Source organism: Cydia pomonella, chromosome 6, assembly GCF_033807575.1.
Source record: "Cydia pomonella isolate Wapato2018A chromosome 6, ilCydPomo1, whole genome shotgun sequence".
NCBI classification, from domain to species: domain Eukaryota; kingdom Metazoa; phylum Arthropoda; class Insecta; order Lepidoptera; family Tortricidae; genus Cydia; species Cydia pomonella.
The window spans coordinates 3,853,557-3,873,115 of NC_084708.1; the positions used below are offsets into that span (position 1 = coordinate 3,853,557).

Sequence of the window (19,559 nt, forward strand, 5' to 3'; positions counted from 1 at the left end):
ACCTGAGTTCCTGTATATGTTTAAACCCCGACGAAAAAAGTGTTCTAAGTTCAATAAATAATAATTATTATAAGGACATTCTTACACTTTACTAAGTCTCACGCTAAGCCAAGAAAGCTTGTGTTGTGGGTACTAAGAGAACGATATATATAATATACAAATACTTATATACATAGGAAACATCCATGACTCAGGAACAAATATCTGTGCTCATCACACAAATAAATGCCCTTACTGGGATTCGAACCCAGGTCCATCGGCTTCATAGGCAGGGTCACTACCCACTAGGCCATACCGGTCGTCGTTTTGTTTGACGCCAATGTACGTCTACTGGCAACGTAGCTCTCAAATGGATGGACCGATTTCGATGCGGTTTTTTTACGTGAAATCGAGTTCCCTTGCGGCAGCTGTTTGATAAAAATCAATCCAGCAGTTTGAATAGGTTAGCTCTTTTACAGAATGTCGTAAGGCATTTTATTTTTATTTTTACATGCTTTTGTTTAACTTGCCCTGTTAGTATGTTATTGTGGGTGAAAATTTGACCCATGTCCCGATTTCCGATTGAGCTGAAATTTTGCATAGGAACATACAATATTGTAAATCGGATGACAATGCAATATTATGATGACGTGGAGCTGATCTGATGATGGAGACAGGAAGTGACTATGGAAACTACTTGTGTTTGGGGTTGTCAGAATTGTCTCAATGAGTATTGGTTGCCTGTGGAAAGAAAAGTACAGTAAGCGTTAAAAGCGATGAACCAAAAATGTTTTTTTTTTGCCATAAACTTATTTAAACATTTAATTTTGCAGTTATGATGGAGGTGACAGCCCTGTTCACGTCTATCTGACGAACCAAAGGCTTCGCGCCAATTAGCACGCATTAATTGAAATTAGATCTTGTTACGCTCAACTTAAGTGTCCATTTCGATTGCTAGCAGTATGAAAGGAGGTGATAATGAAATTTGCAAGTGACGAAGACTGTTTGATTAAATTTCGGGCCAGGAATCGGTTTTAATGGCTTAGAATCAGGGCCACTAGAAATTTTAAGTAAATACTTAATTGTGAACTAATAAATCTTATACTTTTAAACGAGCAATTCTTGTATATAATACAGGGTGTTTATTTAGTCACCTGCAATAATTTACGGGGTGGATATATAGGTCATACTGAGCAACTTTTACTATGGGACCAACCCCGAAATATATATATTTATATATTTCGGGGAGCTCGTAAACGGCTCTAACGAGATATTCGGGTGCGAAAAATCGATCTAGCTATATAGTCTTTATTTCTAAGAAAACGCGCATTTTTTTAGTTTTTTTATGTTTTCTCCCAGATTTTATAAGGTAATTCCTGTAATTACTTTGGGTTCCTATAATCACGCTGGTAGTCAAACGGCAAGGTGTGTGGGTTCCGAACTGTACAGCTCCCACTAGTTTGACACTTACATACCTATTCGCTAGCGTGTGCGTAACTTACCTGACATGCTACGCATCTCGCTCGTGCCTGCATATTAGTGCGAGCGCGATGTATAGAAAGTAAGTTACGGAGACGTTAGCGAATATGTCAATTTGACCCTGCTGAGGCAGTCGTATCAATTGTTCGAAATTTTCGAACAATTAATACTTATTTGTTTCGGAGTCTGATCAAAGGAGTTTTTTAGTCATAAATAATGGATAAATACTACTGGTGGACTAAGTCCCACGGTAAGCGCAAGAAAGATAAAAAAGATAAAAAGATACAGAAGGCTTGTATTGTGGGTACTCAGACAACGATATATATAATACACAAATACTTAGATACATAGAAAACATCCATGACTCAGGAACAAATATCTGTGTTTATCATACAAATAAATGCCCTTACCGGTATTCGAACCCAGGACCATCGGCTTCATAGGTAGGCTTACTACCCACTAGGCTAGACCGGTCGTCAAAATACTAGTAGTTAGAATTACGAAATATCTTATACCTTTAAACGAGCAATTCTTGTATATATATAAATATATATATTTCTGTGATCTCGGAAACGGCTCTAACGATTTCGCTGATATTTGGTATATGGGGGTTTTTGGGGGTATACAATCTATCTAGATTAGTCTTATGTTTGGGAAAACGCGTGTTTTCGAGTTTTCATGCGTTTTTCTTTCGACGCAGAATATGGTCGCTAATTTCGTGTTGCCGGCCACTGTCCGTCTGGTCCAGCGGGTTAAGACGCGGACTGCTAAACGAGTGTTACGGGTTCGAATCTCGCCCGGTGACTAACTTTTTTTTTTATATGTTCAAGTTTATATATATTTTTTTTTAATTTTTATTGTTTTAGACAAGTTTAATTTAGTAAAAAAATGTAGTTAAGATTATCACCTATAGACCACCATATTATTATTACAATAAATAGTTATAACCGAGCAAAGCTTGGTCGCCCAGGTACTTACAATATATGTATATATCACCAGGGGTCGGACAAAAAGTGCGGATGACGTAAAAATGACGTAATCTTACACACAGGATGATGTTTGAGTTTGTATTTAAACTTCCGTGTGACATGTAGTATCAAAGTAGTATTAATGAAGTAACAAAATAAACGTAAATAAATCCATGGAATTAATAATACAGGTGGTAGGGTGATGTAGTGAATAAAATAAATTTCACGAAACTTGTTACCATAAGGTATAATTATTTGTTATTAGTTAGAACAAGTCTGTGGGATCCTCAGATAAATAGGTTTAATAGTCAAAAGTGGGAACAGTAGGTAAGATTAGCAGTATACGTGTTTGTCACGTACCTCCAAAAACGGAAAATTGCCACAATATTCGAGTAAAGATGACATGACATTTTAGAGCGTTTTCTTATACATTAGTAAATATAAATTTTAGCTAAATATAACCGTGAAGATACAATAGCTAAACAGTAACGAAGTCAATTTATTGTTCATCTGATTGACAATGTGTCAGTCAAAAACGTACTTACTCATTTCAAGTGGCGATATCGTTTAATAAAGAGGTTGATAAATGATAAGTGATAATTGTTTATGAAAATCAAAAATACTATGTATTTGAAATCATCCTATAAGTGGTTTGACGTCATGCGCACTTTTTGTCCGACCCCTGTATATCACCATTTATTCTACGGTGACAAAAACTATTGGAAAAGGAATTGGAATTAATACTGATAAGTCATACGGCTCAATTCGAACAATGCTTTTTCAACGATGAACGTCACTTTTGACACTGAAAGATCGGTATCGTATCGCTGTGACATCTCATAACCATTGTTCGAATTGGGCCGCTAGTTGCAGTTGATCAAACGACATGTTCCACTGTTAATGAGCATCGTAATGACGTATCTGCTCGTTAGTCGCCGTGATAGATAATGAGATACGACACATTCGCTAATTGCTGCAGCTGCCGCATGCGGGGCTAGATGGATTCAATAAAAAACTAACAGAAATACATTTTTCTTCTACTTTTTCCCCCATTATTTTTGTTACACCTAATATAAATAAATAAAATATATTTATCGCCCTTAATCCCGGATCTCCATCTCCTACGAAACCCCCCGTCCTTTTATGTAACTATTTATTTACAACCCCCTGATGTCGTCTCGCATCATTAGCGCGTTCCGGCGACGTCGACGTATTCAAAACTTGTACAGACGTTTGGAAATATTCAGTCGATAAGATCAGATAAGATTTCGTTTGGAAATATTCAGTCGATAAGATATGTGAAATAAACGAAATTGAAATATAGGTTATACATTGAAAGACGATGGCGTTGAGCGCGCGCTAGTAAACTGATATTTAGACATAGACATAGAATTTTTTTTATCTAACACCACATTGAAAAATGTTTACAGGCAATGCTACAAAACATTAAAAGCCTTAAAATGAAACTTAATTAGGCACAAATTTATGTTTACATTTGATATTTATTCAGGTACATTACAATTACAGCTAGGGGCGCCAATGAGCTGTACAATGAAATATGTAATAATAAAGGTAAAGTAATAAAATTATATGATGAATATGACAATTATAGATAACACAAAAACGTAAATAATCTTTATAAAGTTTATAATGTTTGTTGGCAAACAAGTCGCAGTCAGGTGCGGAAAGTAAGAAATTGTTGAGAAGTGTCCGGGAGCAGAGGATTGGAGAGTACTGGTGTGGCAGAAGCAGAATAGCAATATGGCTTACCGCATCACCATGCTGAGTCAGCGCCTTTTCTGTGCCACGACACATGGCGTATTAATTATGTATTTTTTTTTTATTAAGTTAAGTTTTCCATGTTTTTAATTTCCATTTTTTTTGTGTTGTTCTGATGTTAATGCCATGTATGTTGTGGGTATGAATAAAGAATTTATCTATCTATCTTTATGTATTGTGTAAAAGCTTTCATTCGCTAGGAAGGCAATGACTACGTAAGTAATTGTCGGGAACATATAAGGTAGTCGAGTCGGTCGTCTTCGCCACCAAGTCCGACTCTCCTCTTGATATTCGAGATGCAGCAGATATTAAGTTGACATTACGCCTTATCTCTAGCGAGTTAAAGCCTAGCATACCCAGTAAAAATTGGTTGGTTTAAAAAGAGGTAATATCTGTAAATTTTATATACAAGAAAACGAGAAAAGCTTTCTGTAGCTTTTCTAGGAGCAAGGTGTAAGATTTTTCATGAGAGGTCCAGATTACAGAGCCCAATTTTATTTTACTCCTAATTAATGCAATATAAATAATAGCTGAATTTGGGGTCAATACAGTAATGATGTGACACAATATCAGACAGTTTTATAACTACATATCGCTGAGGGACATGATTGGCTATCGCTTCTTACCCACACTATTTAATATAATAAGCTTTTATTTCAAGTATCCTGTTAGATGTATATTTTGAGAGTTAAATAGGAGCCACGTCACATTCGAACTAGAATTTCTCGTTCTTCTCCAAGTCGTGAGATAAAGCTCTCAGATCTTTATAGCCTAGATAGCCCTTTTGGTTTATGCAAGTATTTAGATACAAGCCATTGATGTCGTTTCGCATCATTAGCGCGTTCCGGCGGCGTTAACGTCTGCTCATCGGCTATTCAAACAGATATACGAAGATAGATAGACGTTTGAAAATATCCAGTGGTTATACTGCGAAGGCGTAAATCACTCCACGCCGCGCAGCCTGCATCAGATCTGGTGTCGCAATAAAAATAATTCTAAAGCAAGTATACAATGCATCGCAGCATTCGCGGCTGGTTGCAGAAACAATGACATAAATGCTGACCGATTAGTATATATAATATGTCCAATCGGCAACGTTTAGGCACGTTTGGTATACCTACACAAGGGTTTTATTGAATTGTACGTCATTCATTTTGATTTATATGAGTTTTAACGAATAATTTTAGTTTACCTAAAAATATAAATGAATTATGTATGTATGAAATCTAGATTAGGAATATTCTGTATTTTGCTAAGCCCTATCCGGGTCCTAGTAGATATGTATGTACCTATTAAGTTGCATTTGTCTACTGTAATCTACTTTGGTTGCAAATAAATATTGAATTGAATTGAATTGAATTATACAGCGAACCTTCTGTACGTAGTATTATTATTTATTCTGCGGTTATCCTTTGAAAGATGGAGGCGTTGAAGGCGCGCTAATGACACTCAACATCAGAACTAAATAATTGGATTGAAGGATATGACCGGCTGTAGCTTATCCGCACTATTTTACAAGCTTATATTTAACTTGTCTTGTAAAACAGTTATGTTTGCCTGGATTATGGAAGTTAAATTAGAACAAGTTCGTCACATACGACAGGCTCAAATTTAGACCGTGTTCATTCGAATTCAAATTCCTCATTGTAATGTAATGTAAATGATTGTTGGCTTTGCGTTCGGTCGATGTTGTCATTTTTGTCGTGAGATAAAGCTTCAAAACTTAATTCGAAACTTAAAAATATAATCATACTAGTCATACTCATAGTTTATTGATAATTTAAATTACAGTTGGGGCTAAGATGGTCGGCTCTTTATCATTTGTCACCATGTCTGTCACGTTCTAACAAGTATGTAAGTGCGAAAGTGATGCATGACATGACAGGTGATAAAAATGCGACCATGATACCTCTGCAGGTCAGGCTTACATGACTAATATAAGTTACAGGTAGATAAAATAAGATTCATAAATTGCAGAAATCAACGAGAGGGGGGGGGGATGCTAGGGTCGGCAACGCACATGTAGCTCCTCTGGAGTTGCAGGCGTACATAGGCTACGGAGACTGCTTACCATCAGGCGGGCCGTATGCTTGTTTGCCACCGACGTAGTATAATTTTTTTTTTATAGCAATAAGTTCAATTAACAACTTATATTAATTAAGTTATTATAGTTCGTGTCATCAACGATGACGCGCAGATTTGTCAAATCTAACCTTTATAAACATGGCAATACGAGTCACGCGTCGTCGCGAATGATACGATCTATACAAAACAACCCAAGCCCATGTCTTTTTACTATTGTGCAACTATTTAGTTGGGTATAACTCCTTGATGTCGTTTACATCATTAGCGCGTTCCGGCGGCGTCTCGTCAGCTATTCAAACGGAGTAGCGTAAGGACGAATATAGAGATCTGAAAATATTCAGTCGATAAAATGTAGGTTATACAAGGTGCCCGTGACCATTGCGAGAGATTTTAACAGTGCAATCCTCATGGCAACAGAAGGAAAAAATGTTATATGAGTTTTTTTGAAATTCGCCAAAAAATTTTTTTTCTTTTTTTAGTTTTTTTTTCCCATTTTTTTGAACACTCCTGTACATAAAACGTCATTTTTATTGATAAACACAACCTAAAATTAACTAAAAAGTTTTTTTTTATTTGGGGGTAGCCTCTATAATACATTTTTTAATTTTTCGATTTTAATCAATAGGTATGTCCAGACTATACCTCAAAGTGGCAATACCGCAGTCAAAAATGTGTTTTGTTACGACTTATGACGAAATAATGATTTCGAAAAACATTTAATTATCTCTGAAACTAGGCCTAATCGAGAAAATTGTATACGACATTTTAGTTTCTAAATATTACCAGGAATGCTTAGTTAAAATGCCTCGCAATGCTCACGGGCACCTTGTATATTTACAGACGGCTACGTTGAACGCGCGCTAATGATGTGACATAACATCATATAGGATCATTTTAGTCATAAATAGTTATAAAATCATGGCATCAGATTTCATTTTTTCAAACACTCTTTTGTCAGGAAAAGTTCTGTCTGTTGATGAAAGACGTTGTTGGTATACGTATTTACCATCGCAAAAATTGTTATGCATATCTATCAAGGTTGCCAGGACCATTTAAATAGCTTACGCGTACTTAGATATGTTTTTTTTTAACAAGTGTGTGTATTTGCCTATTAAAACGAGAGCACACTTAGTATACACTAATCCTAACAATTCACATTTTTTTGTTCTGTGCAAAATTTTCCCGACTAATGTTTGCACACCACCCTAGTTTCCGTGACCCTTAGCTAATTGCCAACACAAAAGTTCACATTTAAAGGTCAAAAATGGAAAAGGTCGTGGCGTCGTATTTTGTAACTTCAAACAAAGCAGAAAACTCGAAAGAAAGAATTATTGTTTTAGATTTCTTTAACGTTAACTGATGACGAAGAAGGTTATTTGGGCAGATTTGTATTTTGTTGTCTGTTTTTTTACGTCAGAATTCGATATTTGCCGAATACTTAGATAGAGTTCCCTATTCTGTACAATGATAACCCGACATAACATTTTCATGTAAAATGTTGCCAAGACGCCATAAGTTTCGCACTCTCAAAAAATTATCAGATCTCTGTAGAGCCAAGCTTCTAACTCTACAAGCCCCAACTTCACAAACTTTACACCTAACCTAACTTGACCTACGTTCGCCCAATTTATGTATTCATCATAATATGAGGGCCACTCACCGAGACATTCGTCAAGGTCATATCAAAACCAATACAAATTATTAAATTAGAATCGACCTCCCGGTATAAAATAACGGGAAACGGTACCAAACCTCCTAAACACCGGACCTGTTTTACCGTGTAGGTTTGGTACCTACACTACACGGTGTAGGTACCTTAAGTAAGTAAGTCTGTATAATAATATGTATGTAGATACATATTATTATACAGACTTAAATAAATATTAGTTCGTATAAATTATTTATGTATGAGTATTGATCACGATGTACGGTCATTACGTACGTCAACGGGTGACAGTCAAATTGTATGTTTTGTCATGAAAAAGACTAGGAGCCAATTCGAACATTAAAAGATTTAACTTGTGTACAAATTACAATGATGATTTAAATGACGTAGAAAATACAAACTTAATTTACTTAATTGACTGTCGAATCGAGTGTTTGCTACTAGGCCTGCCTGAATAATAGTTGTTTTACAAGTGGGCAATATTGATATCCGAGCAAGCGAAAGATTCCAAAACTGAATCATGAGAGCATAGCGAGTTTCGTTAAGTGGAATCTTGAGTATTGCGTGGGTTTCAAGGCACGAGGGTCACAAAAACTTTGCTACAGAGTGAAACACAATATATTTCAAAGGATGCTATTTTTTCAAAATCATGCAAAAGTCAATTCTATCAGCAACTCAAGTGGATGTATGAAATTTTCCGTAACTCAATAGGAATTTTCATACATTTTTTTGTCTTAAATTTGGGTTTCGTGTTTATTCCGGCCTGAATAAGGAGCTTTTCAAACCTATATGTTCATTTTCAGTTGTTCCGATTGTTAAAGTACGAATAGACCTCAACAGTTTGAAATGTTTCTTTGTGTTGAGTTTATATTTGTGTTGTTTGCTTGACGTCTAATTATTTTATATATTTCGGTTAATTAGTGTATCTGCGAAGTGTAAATTTGTCTTTGTCTTAATATATACTCTGGCAAACTTACTTTGTCAGTAGAAATAAGCGCGAAATTCAAATTGTGTATGGAAGTCCGACTTTTCGTGCATACATTTTCATTCCGCCTTCTTCTTCGACTCAGCTGGTATTTCCTCTTAACAGTTGAATTTGAGCTTGATTTATTTAACACTAACCTATTAACGCAAGAAAATAAAGCTCCCTTCAAGAACGAGCAGGAAAATTATGGGCTCAAGGATTTATAAAACGATACAATTACAATAAACTTGAACAAAAGTTCAAGTACTTTTAATTACTGGAGTTTGGGCACGTGCATTAATTTATACGTTCATATAATGTTTGACACGTATTCGGTTAAGTTATTAACAAGGAAAGGTACCCAACTGTCCGGTTCCGATTTGATTCATATTTATATATGTTATAGAGTAGTCTAAAATAACGGTCACGTATTTTTTTTTAGCTGTCCAAACTCAACCTATTGGGATAAATTGTCCTCCAAAGTACTAAAAAGTTACTAAATCTTCTAACTCCTATAGAAAGTGATGCTCCAGCAACTTGCTAGTTAATGGCTTGTTTATATGTTTATGGTTTGAGTATATGTTTGAAAGCAGCAAAAAATAATGAGCACGTGTTTTGTTATATCTGCTTAAACTCATTTTTTCCTAAAAAAATCGACATTCGAAGTTTTATAATATCTTATCGCTAAAGTTACACATACAGACGGGTGTTTTTTTAGGAAAACTTGAGTTTAAGCAGATATAACAAAACACGTGTACATTATTTATTCCTGTTCTCAAACATATACTCAAACAAGCCATTAACTAGCAAGTTGCTCGAGCATCACTTTCTATAGGAGTTAGAAAATTTAGTAACTTTTTAGTACTTTGGAGGACAATTTCTCCCAATAGGTTGAGTTTGGGCAGCTAAAAAAAATACCTGTCCGTTATTTTAGACTACTCTATAACATATATAAATATAAATCAAATCGGAACCGGACAGTTGGGTACCTTTCCTGGTAAGTTTATAAGACTACCCTTTGTGAATAAAAGGATATATAGACAACGAGAACATCTTAAAACTATGACCTAAAAATAATTCCCGGACCCTTTAAACTACATCCAAAAGAGAGGTATGGGCACTGTGAATGTCATCTCGCTGTGTGGCAGGGCACAGCACAGCGGTTGTCATTCCAGATTTAGAGCAGAGCCCAACTGGGGAAGTACCTCCACCTTACAGAAAACCGCAGCCAAATAACACTAGACCCTACTCATAGTGTTGTGTTCCTGCCGGTGAATACGAGTAAGCCAGAGCTCAACGAGGGTGCGGAGTGTTAGGGTCGGCAACGGGCGTGTAACTCCTCAGGTTTTGCAGGCGTACATAGGCTACGGAGACTGCTTACCATCAGGCGGGCCCTATGCTTGTTTGGCACCGACGTAGTGTAGAAAAAAAAACAATTTCGCAGAGTTTAGGGGAGCTTGGAGGATTTAACAACTGGAGACGCCTTGTCTGTAATTTTCTGTACAAAACAGTCTGCCGATTTTTGCGGAGGAGGGGCACGTCAAATGTATGGCTTTTTGTATGTAAATGACATGCGACATGACATATTTACGTATATACATATGACAGATTGAGGGCGTACATTGAATCTAGAACGAAGCGAAGGATTGTAGAAATAATAAAATCCTGAGAGAGCGTATTGAGGGATTAAATTGTTTACGCTCGAAGAGGAAATATTTTTTACACCGCCCCCCCCCCCCCAACCAAGGACTAAGTCGAACTAAAGTTTCCAATATTTTTTGTATTTATATATTAGCTTTTGTTATTTACGTACCTTTTTTCAACATTCCTTCTGCGTTACACCTGGAACAAAATAAAAATGTGCATTAATAATGTGACTCTGGCATATATGTCGCAGCCAACGGGTTAAATTAGTCAGCCAATTAGTTGGTTGAAGAACAACCAGCCAAGTCATTGCAACCCCAAGGAACATAAGAATACGCAAGAATCTTTACACGTTATGGTGCCGCAGGTTCAGAGAACAGAGTTAAGTTTTAGAAAAATCGTACCGTTTTTATTAAAATCACAATACGGTTGCCAAAAATTTCATTAGCAATCTTGAGGCTTGTCTCTAGTGACTTCATCGATTCGAATCCAGATTTTTTGATTATCGCTCGATAGAAAAAAAATCATGAACATAGATCTTTTTTTATTTATTTATTAAAAAACTGATCAGCGATTGGCTCTAGTCACACCTGATGGAAAGTGAAGACAGAGCCTAAGATGGAGCTCACCGGTTCAGTAGTAGCCTATTCACTCTTGCTTTAAAGAGACCGAGGTCATATTTATCAGGGAATACAGATGGCGGGAGCTCATTCCATGCTTTAGCCGTCCGTACCAACAAAGAGGAGGCAAACCGATTCGTGCGAACAAATGGAACGTTTACTACGAACGGGTGCATTCGCTCCCCACGCCTGGATGTCCGATGATGGAAAGGGGAAGGTGGGATCAGGTCGTGCAGTTCCTGTGCGCATTACCCGAAATGTATCCGATAGAACACCGATAGGCTAGCGACTCGACGGCGATGCTCAAGGCTCTGTAATTTTGACTTGATAGACGGGTCATCGCCAAAGAGTCTATGAGCCCGGCGTTCTATCGAATCCAGGGCCGCCAGCTGATATTTGCCGTCCCATAGGTGGCAGCAGTTATCTAAAATGCACTTAATTTTTTTAACGATATGCATGAAAGCTAAAGGTTATTATTATAGCTATGCTATTGTAGGAGTAAAGTTTCACTTACATCTTTTTAATCTTAGCTTAGGTTAGTGTAATATATTTTAATTAATAATAATTTAAATTGTAACTTTTTTTGAAGTGAAAGCTTTGCATTTGTTGTGATGGAGAAAATATGTTAAACTCGCGTCAGGTGTCACGTGACCGTCAGATTGAAAATTCGTAAGACGGACACGTGACATCATGGTGACGTGCAAATTGAATGTCATCGAAGCCTGGTTACTTTTGAAAAATCGTGTCTCATTCAAGTGTGACATAAATATTCTTCATAATCAAAGTGCTGTCATAACGGTTAAAGAGGTTTAATCTTTGTTAATTGTGTTGTATTGTATCTTTGTGTTGTTGGGTGTCTATGATTGTAGCTACTCAAATTTTTCCTTACCAAAAAGTTAAATAAAAGAAAAGAAGCGTGATTGCTTTACTTAATATGATGGTGAACGATTCATTATCATTTACAGACTGTGTAGGTTGTAGTCCTGCTCACGATTCATGAATTACTCTGTATATGTTATACATACATATATTAATACTAAAAATCACATTTCAAAACACACTCAAATTTATTTACGTGGATAAAATAGAGAATTATCTCTTTTTATAAAACTACTGAATTTCTCCAAAATTTCAAAAATGCACAACGTTAATATTTAAGTTTTCACTTCTGCCAGCAATCCCGGAGTGCAACCCGTTGTTTTTTTTTTTAATGTATGAGAATACCCTCTAAAAATGTGCAATTAGATTTTTGAGGGATTACTTTACTCATCAATTACATTTTTGTTCCTTACAACAAATTAAAATTCAAAGGCATGATATCCGCGGTCTTGAGCACGCACATCTCTCTCGCTTATGCTTACGCAGAGAGAGTGAGAGAAGAACACGAGCCTACGACGGGGCCTTCAAGGATAAGGAACTGTGTCACTCAACTGCAAATAAAAGCGTATTTCTATTCCGTTTGCGTTTGAAATTCTTTCATATGCCGCGCTTTGCAAATTTGGCCGGATTTCACACTCCACTAAACGTTGAATTTGTGATCATAAATATTGTATACACGCAGACTTGTGCAGTAGACCCGCAGTTGTGTAAATTTATTCGACAGCGACGTGACGTACGCGTTTGCGTTAAGTCTCATTTTGTATGGGATTTTGAGTTTCCAAAACGTCCCGCTTGGCGCGCTGTTTCTAAATCGCATACAAAATGTAACGCAAACGCGTACGTCACGTCACGCTATCGAATAAATGTACACTAGGGGTTCTGTTGTATTGGATGTTAGGCTGGTAACACAACGATAAATTGTAAAGATTATGTCGCGGATAAGTAGCAATTGTGTAATGTTCGCACTTAGTAGATTACTGTATAGGTGGGTCAAAATTCTTTTCGTTGACTTGTTCTGACCGCTCTGTCAAGCTTGTATGGCTCATTTGAATTGGTACATTTTACCTAACATCAAATGAAGTAGTTCTGTTTTTTAATATGTAGGTAGTGATGAAATGGTAATAACAAATACAAGTTTTCCAACTCAAAAGCCCTTGGGATCATTGAATAGTACATGAAAATCGATTAAAAAACTTTTTTCAGTTGTTGTAATTTGCGCTGTACTGTATATTATACACACAATGATCCGAAGGGCTTTCGAGGTGGAAAACTTGGATTTGTCATTACTATTTCATCACTACCAATATATATGAATAAATAACCGGCCAAGAGCATGTCGGGCCACGCTCAGTGTAGGGTTCCGTAGTTACTCTTCCGTCACAATAAGCTAAACTGGAGCTTAAAATATAGTAAATTGTTAACCAAGGGATGAAACGGTACCTTTCACCCGAGTTAAACATATAGGCAAATTTGCATAATCAGTACCTAATTAAAGTAAGTCTATGAAGGGAAAACTTTTTGCGATAACTCAAAAACAGCTAAACTGATCATGTCCGTTATAGTTTTCATTTAATGTCTTTCTTAAGCTCTACTTCCACGATTTTTTTCATATTTTTTGGACCTATGGTTCAAAAGTTAGAGGGGGGGGACACATTTTTTTTTCTTTCGGAGCGATTATCTCCGAATATATTCACTTTATCAAAAAATGTTTCTTGAAAACCTCTATTAGTTTTGAAAGACCTTTCCAACGATACCCCACACTCTAGGGTTGAAGCGAAAAAAAATTTCACCCCCACTTTACGTGTAGGGGATGTACCCTAAAAAAATTAAATTTTAATATTTTATTATACGACTTTGTCGGCTTTATTGATTTATATATCCATGCCCAATTTCAGCTTTCTAGCACTAACGACCACGGAGCAAAGTCTCGGACAGGCAGACAGACAGACGGACATGGCGAAACTATAAGGGTTCCTAGTTGACTACGGAACCCTAAAAACAGGACTACCTCATTAGATGTAAGGCAACACCTTTTTTCTGGTATGATTTCCATGTAATAGTATTTTTGTCTTTAATCAAATAAATAAATAAATGTCGCGTGCTATTGGATGTTTTTTTATTAAACTAAATTTAACCTATCATACAAAAAGCTCCACTCCGTCACAAGTGGCTACTTGACAGTTTTTTGTAAATAATGTCAAACGATCTTGATTTTCCTGAGGATCAAATGTCTATATAGGACTCATGGCATTTAAGCAATGCAAAGGTCAGAAATGAGAGTTAAAGTCTGACGCTCGCACTCGACGATTGAAACGCCTCTAACAAAATGATAATGTGATGTGACGTCACATCACATAAGTCTGTCCTAAATGTATGGAAGATAAAGGAAATCGCAATTTTGAGCCTGTAATATTACGTTTATGTGTATAGTTGTGATACAATTTATTTTTCAATAAAATGTAAGGAATCGAATGGTACCATTTTCTTTTCTATTTTTGAAAGTAAAAAAAAAATATTTTTTTGAGTATCTGGAGCCTTGTAATTTTTTATAATCTCAATATATTTTTTTAATTCCACTTTTTTATAATGGATGGCTCATTTTCTATCCATTTAACTAAATTTTGTTATAATATTCAACATGTGCCAAGTACCCAATTTAAGGGTACAAAAAACAAGACAACGAAAATAATTTAATTATAATTTTCGTGAAAGTTCCTCAGTGTGACCTATAATATTCACATCGTAAAATATTGCAGATTATTATAGAAACATCTATATAAAAATGACATGGGGATCATCATTTGATGCCAGAGGTATAATTATTCATGTTTTTGACAGCTCACACAATGACAAGAAACAAAAACAAAGAATATATTTAATTTCAATTCCGTCATCTTTGATATTTCAAATTAACCAGTTTGATAAAAAGATCACTCAAGGAAAAACAACCAAAAATCTTTTCCTTCACAATTTAGGGGCTCAGACTTGTTGCGACTTGTTTCTTAAATAACATTTGAGATAAAGGGTGGTAATGAGGCCTCAAGTTTGCCTGAGGGGTGGAATGAATAAATAAAAAGTATGTTTTGGCATGGGGTTGCTTGGCGTATGATTTTATGATGGTAATGCTATATTTCAATTAAATTTATGTATTTTGGAAGAATAGGGAGCTCCTCTAAGCTGGATGCGATGTCCAATATAATTGGCGAGATGAACGCCAGACTCCACTGGCTTTGTCACCTAGAAAGGATGGAAGAGGATCGTGCTGTGAGAAGAGCGTATGCGGGGCACCCGGGTGGGAAACGTCCGTCTGGGCGTCCAAGATACTCGTACCGCTGGAGTAACGACGCCCTAAAATACCTGCCTTTGGAATACTGGCGTGAAGTGACACAGAATAGGGCAGAGTGGCGTTCTCTTGTGCCGAGGCCAAGATCCTTTTTGGGTCGCTGAGTTGAGTAATAAGTAAAGTAATGCTATCCCTACTGTTGTTTATATCCCTATATCTTTTTTATTTTGTAGCCTATGTTTGCACGACGAATCTGAAATGTATGGGAAGATCCGTGGATCCGGATATTGCTAACCCGAAATGTATGGGAAGATCCGTGGATCCCGATTGCTAACCCTAAGTCAATGTAGCCCACTGGCGCTGGCGATGAATTTGCATCAGAATTTCCTTATAAAAGTTTCCAGAAATTTCAGTATAGGGAATATTTCTCAATGTTCTTAACTGTTGACGATTATTTCTTTTGCGTTTACATCACTCATTGCCATAAATCGAAACTAACTGCCAGAAGGTTTGGCAATAAAAAATAACCCCTAAAATTCCCATAAAATGTTCTATACAATTCATAGTAACTACGCAATTTTTGAAAATTCTCTTTGGCACATTGTTAGTTAATATTGATTTTGTTGAGACGCGTACTTGCTAAGTGTAAAAACAGCCATCACAAAGCAAACATTTGCGTGTGTTAATAACGGAGAAGCACTTACCTGCCTTCAACTGTTAAACCCTTTAAATGAAGCAGTTAACGGAGATCGCTCATGTTAAGTACTTTGTGGGACTTGGGAGTACAGCCTTTTTGGTGCAGATTAGTCGCTCGTTTGGTCACAATGAGACGAATATCAGATTCCCCGTGTTTTACAGATAAGTAGCAGTATATTTCTGATAATGTCTGAAAACAAAGCCAAATATTCATAAAAATTTAACAGTCTCAATTAGTTAATTTCCATGGATCCAAGGATGGAAGAAGTTAATTTATGATTTCCATCCATTCCATTCCGTTTTCGGACAGTAATGATGCTGAGCTCTCTGAGTGTTTGTCTGATGTTTGTTCACGGCGTTTGTAGCCGCGCGGGGACGATTGTGTGGGTAATGAAAATTCGGGACCACACATTAAAAGCGTTTTATGATGTAATTAGGTATGTTTTTACTTCGGTTTCGCCTAACAAGTCCATCAGGACTGGGCAAAAGTAAAAAGGGTTATTTGTATTTTATTAATATACTTATGTACAATATAATTGGGACCTAGGTTTTTATATAAGTAGGTAGAAAACATTTTATGACGTGATAACCTGTTTTTACAGTTTGGTTTTGCCTAACTAGTCTATCAAGGCAATAAGGGAAAGGGTTAGGTTGATGAAGTTTATTATCATATAGTTCAATCTGGAATAATTAATAAATCCAATGTTTATGAAATAAATTGTTTGTTTTTCAGTTGTTGACCGAGCGTTAACGTAGGTCTCCTTTTCAGCTTAGGTACAAATCCTTTCGTATGTCCGGATGTTCTCCTCTACAGGTCGCAATTCTCAGCCGATTATCGTGAAATTTCATAAGCAGGTTCGATGATATTTTTTTGTCGACTCAGTTCTTGGAAATATTCAAAATCGCGGAGCCATAGCTGCTCATAGAGCCGCTAGATTAATTTTGGCAAGTAAATCTGAGCAATACACCTTTTGGTTTACTAGCTAGAGTCAGACCAATATAAGTTGGCAGCGATTTTGACAGTCCAGACAGTACAAGTGTTACTTTAAACGTCAAACTTCTATGAAATTAGGACGTTTACTCAACACTTGCACAGGCTGGGCTATCAAAGTATTTGCCAACTTACCCTGCATACCAGGGGGCCTATCCAAGATGTCAATTGAATACGCCGTGGCGAACGAAACGGCGATGTCTCTCCACCACGCTTCCATATTAGTGCGACAATCAATCAATCAATATTTATTTGCAGTTAAAAATATTATACAATGCATGCAAATACATTTTTATCGAACATTACACCACTGGTAATGTCAAAATTAATAATTAAGAATTGTAGTCTATAAGTACCTAAGATAAATTAAGAAGCGCTGGTGGCCAGAAGCGCTGGTGGCCTAGCGGTAAGAGCGTGCGACTTGCAATCCGGAGGTCGCGGGTTCAAACCCCGGCTCGTACCAATGAATTTTTTGGAACTTATGTACGTATCATTTGATATTTACCAGTCGCTTTTCGGTGAAGTTAAACATCGTGAGGAAACCGGACTAATCCTAACAAGGCCTAGTTTACCCTCTGGGTTGGAAGGTCAGATGGCAGTCGCTTTCGTAAAAACTAGTGCCTACGCCAAATCTTGGGATTAGTTGTCAAGCGGACCCTAGGCTCTCATGAGCCGTGGCAAAATGCCGGGACAACGCGAGGAAGAAGAAGAAGTAAGATAAATTAACAATAATAATCCATCACAATCAAAAAATAAAGTATAAACGAAATTAAATTATATTCATTTAAATGTCAATTACTAAGAAAGAATGTCAAGACAGAGACATAAGCTATGGCGCAAACGATTGGCATATTAGCTAGGCCATGTGGTATGCAACGCTAACTCTTGAACGCGTGCGACAGATTTTACCTACAATGGACCACGCGCGCGTTCGCCCGCTCCGTGCACCCGCGCCAGCTAGCGGACAGTCTTAAACAATTTAGGTAAAATATGATCATCTCCATTCCTATCGCTATAATAATAAGTAATTTTCATGTGAAAGATCCAGGTATCGCTGGAGCGACATGATTGAGGCGGATCTACGCGAACTTCGAGTCAACAATTGGTGAGAAGTAGCACATGACCGGCCAAGTCTCATTTTGGGTCGCAGAGCCAACGGAGTAAGTGAAAGAACGAGTCTATTATATATAGATACTGTGACAAAATGATCCTTTGCGTCACCAGGACACACCTAGGTTTTATTTTATTATTCTAAGTACATTTCGCGAATAATTTGCAAACTTCGCCCAAACGACGGCAATTTATATTTACGGCCTGTTAATTTTAAAATTCGCACGCAATTTACGTACGGGATCCCCGTGATGGCATCCGTTAGCTTTCGTTAAAATTTAAGTGGTCGAGATGGTGTGATTTGAAATTAGAACATGTTCATATAAGGGCTCTGTTCATAAACGCGTTGCTGGCCTTAATTAGCTATTAATCGTTTGTCTTTATCTGACGTTTCGACTTATGTATTTGTAAGAAAGGGATAAAACATAATTTAACTAAATTAGACCTGGAAAGTTTTATGAATTAAGAGGGTTATTTTATTATTTAGCTTCACCGCGTATACATATTTGTATACGGGTTACTGAAAGTTGAACAAACACATGTTTCAAACTGGAAAGAAACAAGATGCCGCCGAGGTCCTGTCAGGAGTCAGAGGAGGTTGTAATGCACATTCTCTGTTCCTGCGGACCACTAATGACCTACTTAGGGCGGCAAGTACTACAATCTTATGATGAGGTACAGAACATTACGGCCCAAAGAATACGAAATTTCCTAGATTCAACTGGCACAATAGATCACTGTTTAGTCGACGTGGCAATTATAAGGCCCACAAATCACAATAATAATCTTACATCTCATTAAAGTCATAAAACGATTTTTTGTCAGTAACTTTTATATAAAACATAGGACTATTTTATACTGCTACATAAATCATTACAATACGAGTTTGGGTCTAAGGGCATAGGCCCTTAGCACCCCGCGTTAACGTGCCGTCAACACGCGTTTTTATCGATACAAACGCGATTCGAACGCAAGGCAGACGCAGCTTATAGACCTTTGCACAGCACACCTACATCGATGCAGTGTAGCGATACAAACGCGCCGTCGACACACGTGTGTAGCGATACAGACACGCTTCTAACGCGCTTGCAACACGCGCGGTCAACGCGCGTTTGTATCGATACAAGCGCGCATTTGTATCGCGACAAACGCAAATAAACTGCTTCATGGAGTGAAAAACACGCCGTCGACGCGCGCTTCAAAAACGCGCGTCCTTAACGCGTTAAAAAGACACGGTATGCAACGGCCCTAGAAGAACTTGTCTCGGAAATAACTGTTTCAAAATAATACATACCTTGTTTTTGCATTACTAATCTAAAAACTTATCTACCTCTACACAACAAAGCTCAAAATTCCAGCTAAAAACTCTAAAGGACTATTTAGTGCACGGACACACAAGTGGGTCAGTGAGCAGTG

General features: G+C 37.0%; 1 protein-coding gene across 8 annotated transcripts in view; it reads right to left on the bottom strand.

The window, feature by feature from the left end:
- LOC133518719 (protein lin-10-like) overlaps positions 1-19,559 on the bottom strand; it is a 247,449-nt gene that overhangs the window by 39,281 nt on the left and 188,609 nt on the right. For all 8 annotated transcript variants that reach the window (XM_061852393.1, XM_061852391.1, XM_061852388.1 and 5 more), the window contains one exon: positions 10,734-10,762. The gene's annotated coding sequence lies outside the window, so the exon portion shown is untranslated. The remainder of the gene's footprint in view (positions 1-10,733; positions 10,763-19,559) is intronic.